This window comes from Microtus ochrogaster, unplaced genomic scaffold (assembly GCF_000317375.1).
Source record: "Microtus ochrogaster isolate Prairie Vole_2 unplaced genomic scaffold, MicOch1.0 UNK77, whole genome shotgun sequence".
NCBI classification, from domain to species: domain Eukaryota; kingdom Metazoa; phylum Chordata; class Mammalia; order Rodentia; family Cricetidae; genus Microtus; species Microtus ochrogaster.
Window position 1 is genome coordinate 227,113 of NW_004949175.1, and position 8,409 is coordinate 235,521.

Genomic DNA, 8,409 nt, shown 5'->3' on the forward strand with positions numbered 1-8,409 from the left:
AGACCAGCCTGGTCTACAGAGCTAGTTCCAGGACAGGCTCCAAAGCCACAGAGAAACCCTGTCTCGAAAAACCAAAAAAAAAAAAAAAAATTTCAAATAAGGAAGGGGATATAAGAACAGATAATGGGACTTATATTATCAAATGCATTATATTATACGTGAAGTTTACATAACTGAACTTCTTATGGGTGTATTAACGTTTTACTAAGTGACCATTTCTTTTGCTTGGGATCTTTGGTGTGGATCTATGGATCTCTTGGCATCTTGTATTCCTTTAAGTGGGTTCTTGTAGTAAGCATTTATGCTATTTTTGCCCAAATAGTTCATCCCCATTTCCTGACAATATATTAATACATTTCTACTCTTTTCATAGTCATTGTTTCTAAACCAAGTCTTACTGAAATTCTGATGGATTTTGCTTTTCAGAAGGTATTAATTAATACTTGTGGTTTTTTTTTTTTCCTTTTTGAAACTAAACTCCTGACACTTTAAACAACACTGTACTTGATTGACTATTTTTTACAGGGCTGAATTTATTCCAGCCACAAGTAATGCATATCGTTTTCCTTTTAATGTTTGTATTATATTTCTTTCTAGTGCCAGGAAAAGAGCTCTGAGACTTCTGGTACAGAATGGCGATAAAGGAGACAGCTAACCCACGACATGGTTGCAGTGTGGGTGCTTTGTTGTCTTCTCAGGCTTGCCCTAGCTTTTCTTCCTAGCTTGTCCTTTTAAAAGTTTACTTCTTATGCAGTTCCGAGTGCCTATCGGTGTGAGCTATCCCAGTGTGTGTTTGGTGTGGTGTGTTTGGTTTTTCAGCCACTATGCTCTTCCAAGGTTTATTCTCACTCATTGGTGAACCACACAGGGCAGTTTTTCTGCTGAGTCAGCATGTCATCTTCAGGACTGCAGCAAAGGTCTAAAGCCACCCAGAGCAAACCCAAGCCATGTCGAGCTTATCCTGAATGAGTAAGACTGGTATATTTATATTTAAAATCTCCGCTGCCTTTCCTCCCATTCAATAATTAACAAAAAATAAATCATGGTTTTCTTCGTAAAGAATTGATTTTGAGCACTCGGGAGGCAGAGGCAGGCAGATCTCTGTGAGTTCAAGGCCAGCCTGGACTACAAGAGCTAGTTCCAGGACAGGAACCAAAAGCTACGGAAAAAACCTGTCTAAAAATTTAAAAAAAAAATTGATTTTGAAAACTTGACTTCATTTCCAAAATAAGGTATTTTATATATTTAAATGTATTTGTTTTAAAAACCCTTAAAAATATAAAACCAGTTTTTCAGTTCTGAGGGGGATTATAGATTAGAAAATGACTTGCTGATGTAGCTTCGTTTTCTGCAATGCATTATCTTGATTTTGCAAGTGAACTTTCAAGTTTTTTTGTTTGTGCAACCAAGTTTCTGTGACCTTTCTTCCTGAATGAGCAGCGCAGCCTATCTGAAACATTAGGACTTTGTCCTGGCAAGGGTCAGTTTGCAGAAAGCTTTTAGTTGGTCTGTACTGCCTGGTTTAAATAGCCAAACACCTGCTGAGCAAGCCCTGTGAGTGGCTGTGCAGGCTTGCTCACTTAGGCCTTGCAGGGCTGCAGCACAAAGACCGCGATTGTTACCCAGTAAGCCTGAGTCACATCCTTCTACCAATCGCCTTAGGAGGGCTGGTTACCATGGAATCCACCATCTGTTCACTCCCCGCTGCCGGAATGTGATTATCCTTGCTGGGCTGAGAATGTGGGGTTAGCAAGGCAGCCCGTGTAGTGTGAGATTATCTGCAGTGCACTGGGCATTGGGAGACTCCCACTGGCTTCACCGGAAGAACAAATGAGGGCAGTTGTGCTCCAGCCATTTGTGACTTGTAACCACAAGGAAATAAATCAGCTCTCCTAGGGTAAGTAGCCTGGCGCTGCATATCCAGTTTGTACGGCATTTGGTGTGAATATCATCTCTCTGTGGTCAAGGAAAGGAAGCCCTAAGATCTTCGGTAAGACGCCCCCTGAAACGCTTACACCCCGTCTTATATTGTTTTCAGACAGCCTGTACCATTTACGTGCTGGAATTATCCTGTAATGTTTAAAAGTATCTCCTGCTTGTGAAAGTGTACTGTGATCATGTGGCAAATAGACAGTCATCTTGTAATGGCTTCTCCGGTGAATTACACCGGTGTTCTTACTGAAATACACCCACGGCCACAGCGGGTTCAAGGTTCGTTCTTTTTTAAGGGATGACTCCTGCCGGCGGCTTTTGTAGATTTTGCAGAATTGAGGTTTTTGCTGGAGCACATGTGTGGAGAGTGGTGCTGATGGAGTGCTTCTGCCCGGGATCCAGGGGCCGGTGCATGTGGAAACAATGTGACAGTGCGTGGTGACAGATGGAGGCTCCACGATAAGGGAGGGCTGAGCCCCGGCTGGCCTCGCAAGAGCTTCCTTTGTGATTGTTGCTTCTCCTTACCCACAGCTACTTAAAATGTGCGTTGCATATTGTAAGCCGCAGAAGGAAATTTTAATTTTAACAAATGGACGACTGACATTTTTCCCTGGTGGCTCAGAGGTTGGTAGCTCGAACAAGGGACTACTATGTCCTTTGTAAAGCAGCATTGTATCTCCTTCCCCCAAACTGTGCCCTAAAATAAGAAAGTGTGGAACAAAAACAGCTGTCTACTCTGGAGCTGTCTTTTGTGTCAGTACCTCTGCCGTTGAAACCCCAGCACGAGCACCCCGAGTTTGGCTGGTCTGCCATTTTATCTTCTGTAGGGAGGGCTGCAGTCGGAGGCTCTGCCTGTGCAGTTCAGTCAGGCTTGAACTGGGGTGTCCTCTTGGGTGTTAATATTAGTGAGCCAGTGGCTACTTAAGGAGCTAGAAACAGTCACCGGTCACAGGCACTACGCTTTTTCTTTTTGATCCGTATGAAATAGGTAACCTGGCATTCCTGAAGGACTCATGCTTGTGTTTCATTAATAGTTTTCAAGCCTACTTTTGTGCAGTCCTGGTACTAACTGTAGTTGACTTTAGTATTCTGGATTTATGTTAATTTTTTAAAAATATGCAAATTAATCTAGGTACATACTATCTTGAAGAGATATCTTTCACCAATACTAAACATTTGTCTACCTGAAAACTTCCTAATAACTATACAAAGTTTCCAGTTAATCTTGTGTTACTCGGAATTTTTTTTAACTAATCAAAGTCAATAAACATTTTAAGGTTTATAAAGTCAAATCATGTATATTTAGGTATTATTGTTGCTCTAATTACCCTGTATCTTAGAAACCTGAAACAGTATTGGGGTGAAGCGTGTTATCTCAGGCCTTGGCTGTGGTCATTCTATCTGCTCTTCGCCAGTTGACATCTCTGACGGTGCTGCTATTTTCCAGTCACCAACTTCAGTTAGCAAGGTGGTGTTTCTAAGTGGAGGTCCGTCACGATGTTGTAGGCTTTGGCAGGTAAACTTGGAAGCATATTTCTTAAGATCCTGCTTGTTCAGGTTTCTAGCATGGCAAACCCATGAAGTTTGGTGAAGTATGATCAAAATCTTTAGCAGAATTTTTATATTGAAAAGGAAACGTGACCTGGCTGGATGTAAAACAGTCGCAGTGCCCAGCTATCTTACCTGCCAGAGCACAACACTCTCATGAAAGTCCAAGGCAGACATGGAATTCACTGGAGAGAACTGAATGAGCAGTCACTCACCTATGACTTTACAAAGGGACTTTCATTTTGTCTTATGTGGATAACACTGTGATGAATATTTTTCTTTCCTATAATTAAAAATATCTCTATCTGGGTGCATTTAAGATACATTACTTTAAAAGAATAAAAAGGTTCAAAGGCTTTGTTATATTGGCCACTGACAAACTTAGCAGCTTTAGAGGGTGACCCCAATGAGATTAGTGAAGACCACAGGCAGGGCCAGTCATGCCGAGCACTGGTGGTCCCTCCCCAGACACTCCAGTCCAGAGTGCAGAGTAAGATGACTAGTCCTCACTTCGTGTGGGTTTAGACCTTCCCACATGGCCTTCCCACACTGGTACCAGCCCTGGTGCTGGCTCTTTTCATGAGGATTGAGAAGCCATGAATTCTCAGGTCTGCTGAGAACACTGGCTTTGCTTGTCCCCATCTTTCCAAGGGTGGGGGCTGCTAGTTTCTTGAGCCTTCTGCTAACTCTCCCAATGCTGTCTTTTCAGTTCTTCAATGTAATTTAGGAGCCATGTGTGTTTTATGTTGATAAATATGTAAAATGAACTATTCTGAGTTCTTTCACATAAAAATATTAAATAGGAAACAAGTAGAAAGCTAAATGAAGTTCTAAGCGTGATTCAAATCATCACTGTGAAGGCATACAGATCACCCTACTGTCAATTTACCATGGTCATATTTTTTGCTTTTTTATGTGAGCCATAGTGCTGAAATGCTACCTATAAGTAAGTTGGTCATAGGACTAATACTGGTAGTTAATTTTGAATAATTTTCTTCCTATTTTTTAAAAAATTTTATTCAAATTTCTGAGTTAAATCCTTCTGTCTCTTTAGAGCATAGAGTCATTCTTTTCAAGTTCATTCTTTGAGGCCCCTGTGAGCTGCTTTGTCCTTGAGCTGGGATGATGGAGCAGAAGTGGGTGTTTAGGTCAGAAAATCAGGGTATCCTACCATTGCTAGCAAATGCTGCTCCGCTTAGAGGCACTTGGAACTGCCTGTTTGCTGTTTGCTTTGTTGTTGTCGTCATTGTTTAGTAGATGTACTGAAAATTTTTCCCTCTTCTCCCACATTTCTGTATTGTCATGATTTCAGGTAATACTTAGAATGAGACAATACATGAGCAAAATTCCGTATTGTGTTAGATGCAAAGCCTGTAACACATGCTCGTGGAAAACGTAAAGTCACGTTAGCAGCTGCGTTTGGGGAGCAGCCTTTCAGTTTGCCCTAGATTCCAGCGCTGGCTGGTCTGAGTGGTCCTCTTCTGTCTCATTGGCTCCTGAGCTGCTCTGCTGTACAGAGAGGCAAGGTTCCCTTAATGTTGCAAGGAGTCAGCCTCTTTGGGCCACAAAGAGCCGCTTCGTGGACAGCATCATTTTTCTATTTTCTCCTTCAGTTCAGGTCACCTTATCTTGGAAAGGTGCCTAGAAACACCTTATTCTTAGAGGAGTTTTTTCTTGTACGAATAGCCACACTGTAGTGCTTGGCTCTTTTGTAACCATGTGTCCTTTCTTTCTCCTCTCTTTATCTGTCTCAGCCTTTTCTAGTTTTATTTGTTGATTGGTTTTTTGTTTGTTTGTTTGTTTAGGTCACGGGTGTCCTAGTCTTGGACTCAGATGAGTGAAACAGACCTGGTATATTCACGTAGGCAGTCAGGCTAACTTGGAGTTTTCCAGTTCCTATATCTGTGTATACACACTTCTGTAAAGATTCCAATAGGAACAGAATCATTTAGCTTTTAGCCCAATTTAGAGAAGAATTTCAGGCCTATAAAGATGAAACAGTTATCCCAGGTTACAAAACCTGTGAAATTGCTCACGTTGGTTATGGCAGGTTAAATATAGAACTGAGAGTGAAGTCACTGGCTTTACTCCTCTGATGAGGAGCGAACATGGGGGAAGGTCTCCCTAAAATCCCACTCGTAGAATTTTCAGTAAGTATTGAGAGCACAGAGTATTCAGAGAGTATTGAGATACTTTTCTCAGTTATCAAACTCACAAGAAACACAGGTTTCTTATGAATGTTTGACATTTAATGAGGCAAAGCTGTCAAGTCAAGTAGATTCCCGGATGCTTAGTTTGTATGTTTTCTCCCTATGACTGTCTGTACATGAACGTTAAATGACAACCAGGATCTTGCTGGGTGACTCTGAGGTAGGCGGAGTGGAGTGGGGTAAACACTAGGAGAGAGATAGTCCAAGGTACGGGGATAGCTGTACTCTGCGGGACACACCTGTCACCTAGATAATCTGCCCTGTTGTGGCCCAGTGGGTCTCTGCCTTGGACATCACAGTGCTCAGCCTGGGTGGCTTATCTCATTCCCACTTCCTCTGTTCCTTCATCAACCACGTGTCCACCTTTCCTAAGAAGCCCCTTCATACTATCCGGACCTTCTGTGACGATGTTACTGTCATTACTGTTAACTTTTCATTTCTTCATATAATAATTATCAAATGTTGACTTTGTGCTAGGTGCTAGGATTTGGCGCTAGGGTGCAAGCTGATTGGTGAAATTTTCACAAAAGAGGGATAGGACATTATAAAAGTAAAAAGAAATAATTGGGCTTTTAAGCAATGTCCATTTTCTGAAGACAGACAAGGGTTGAGGGGTTGGGGTAGGAGGCTTTAGATTAAGTAATCCGGAATTGTTTATATAAAAGAGTCTCATTTAAGTGGGCTACATTAAATCATAAGACCATCACATGTGGTCCAGGTCCATGGGTGTCGTCTTTACCTCTGCAGGGAGAAGATGCAGGGTGTGTTAATAGGGTTATGTAGAAATCCTGTTGACGGGCGGTGAGATGATGACTCAGTGGCTAAACACAAATTAAAATAACAAAAGTCTTTGGCTTCTTGTACTAGGAATGGGCACAGCAGATCCATTTTTTTTTTTATAACTTAATGTTGTATATGTGCCCCTTATAAACCAAGATGTTACTAGACATGCTTGAGAAGACATTTCAGGACAGTGGGGATGAACATCAACATTTAAAAGCCCAGCACAAAGCCAGCCATCGTGGCTCACACTTGTAATACCTACACTCAGAAGGCTAAGGCGGGGAATTGTTGTGAGTTGGATGAAGGTCATGTCTTATCCTTGGTTTGAATGTTTTTAAAGTCAACACAGGAAGTGAAAGTTGTGCAGTGAGAAGTGTCCTTGAGAAAGGCCTCAGGACAGGATAGCTGTGAAAATCAATCTTGTTAAAGTCCAACATGCTGAGAGTGGATCCTTCCCCGCGAGATAAAAATGATTGTTTTGCGTGGAATAAGGAGTGTGTGCTGAGGGCTCACCCTTGAAGTCACGGTGACCAGAAATCACAGCAGCACCTGCTTTGTAATCTCTCTCTGCACCATGCTCACCCTCCTGCCACACCATCTTTGAGCATGCTCTCTCACACACAGCGGCCTTCTCTCTTTACAAAGCATATAGTTCCATTTGAGTAACTTTAAATTTGAGTAAGAGGGGTTTATCATCAATGTGCAGGAGATTGACTCTGCTTCGTTACAACTTCTTGTAGATTTAAATTATTAATAATTGTTTTGCAGGAATTTTCTGATAAATATAAAAGTGAAAAGGTAAATTAAAATGTCAGAGAGAAGATAAGCCTGTTTCAGATAATTGTTACTACAGGCTGCTTTGTGTTTACACTAGAGAGTGCACAGGCAGTAAAAACTGTAAGGATAAACTTCCCACCAATTGTGCTGGCTCAACAACAGCTTTATGATTACCATTTGTACTCAGATTGAAAACTGCACCAATATTGGTAAAAGGCATTGCAGAGAGGACCCGAATGTGGAACTAAGTGATGGGTAAAGCCCCTCACGGTCCCAGTGCTGTGGTAGGGAAGTAGCCCGTGCTCTCAGAGCTGACGCAGTTAAATGTCCGGGGAAGATCCCGGGCTACAAACCACAGAACTTTTACAGGAGGAAGAGCAAGGATGCGAATGTCTTCAGAGTGTGGAGCTGAGCAGCAGGCAGTGAGGCTGACTCATATCTTGAAGGCAGATAATGCGTTCTGGGAGAAAATTGTGGGGTACTAAGCTGTGGCTTTTATGTCCTGTGGTGTCTTATTTTCTCATTTTTTGTATGGCCAAAGCAGTTTTAGGGAGAAAGGGCTTATTTCGGCTTCAGAGAGATGGGGTCCATCATGGAGAGGAAGGCACAGCAACAGAGCATAAAGCCAGCCTGGCAGTCAGAAGCACAGGGGAAATAGCAAGTGGGGCCAAGCTTTCCCCCGGTGCCATACTTCCTCCAGAAAACAGGGCCACCAGCTGGAGGTCATGTGTTCAGATATATGGGCCCTCTGGTGGGCGCTTCCCATTCAAACCGCAGCAGTGGTTATGGCGAAGTGCGGCAGTAATGCATGGGCAGGCTGTGCTGTGACATCAGACTGCTTGTTGAACCTTCAGATCTTACCTTTCCCTATACAGCGAAGGCTGTAATCCGGGAGAAAGGTGTGTGCCTGAGCATAGTTGGTGCTAGTGTGGAGTTGCACTTGACTTCCTTCCTCTTCACTGGAAATGGCCAAACTCCATGAAGAGTACGCTGACTTTTCTATAAAGCTGGTGTTTCTCCTTTACATAATTGAAGGGCACGGTATTTACATGCCATTCCTAGTATTGACCAGATCAGACAGAATCTCTCCATATCAAAGTTAGTTGCTATTGCTGTGATAAAGAAGTAAAGGCAGGGCTGGAGAGATGGCTCAGTGGTT

General features: G+C 42.5%; 1 protein-coding gene across 3 annotated transcripts in view; it reads left to right on the forward strand.

Moving 5' to 3' along the window:
- Fgd4 (FYVE, RhoGEF and PH domain containing 4) overlaps positions 1-8,409 on the forward strand; it is a 149,681-nt gene that overhangs the window by 30,029 nt on the left and 111,243 nt on the right. The window contains exon 1 of one of the 3 annotated variants that reach the window (XM_013354883.2): positions 1,912-1,990. The exons of the other annotated variants lie outside the window; for them this stretch is intronic. The gene's annotated coding sequence lies outside the window, so the exon portion shown is untranslated. Of the gene's footprint in view, positions 1-1,911; positions 1,991-8,409 lie in introns of those variants that run through there. 3 annotated transcript variants of the gene reach the window in all.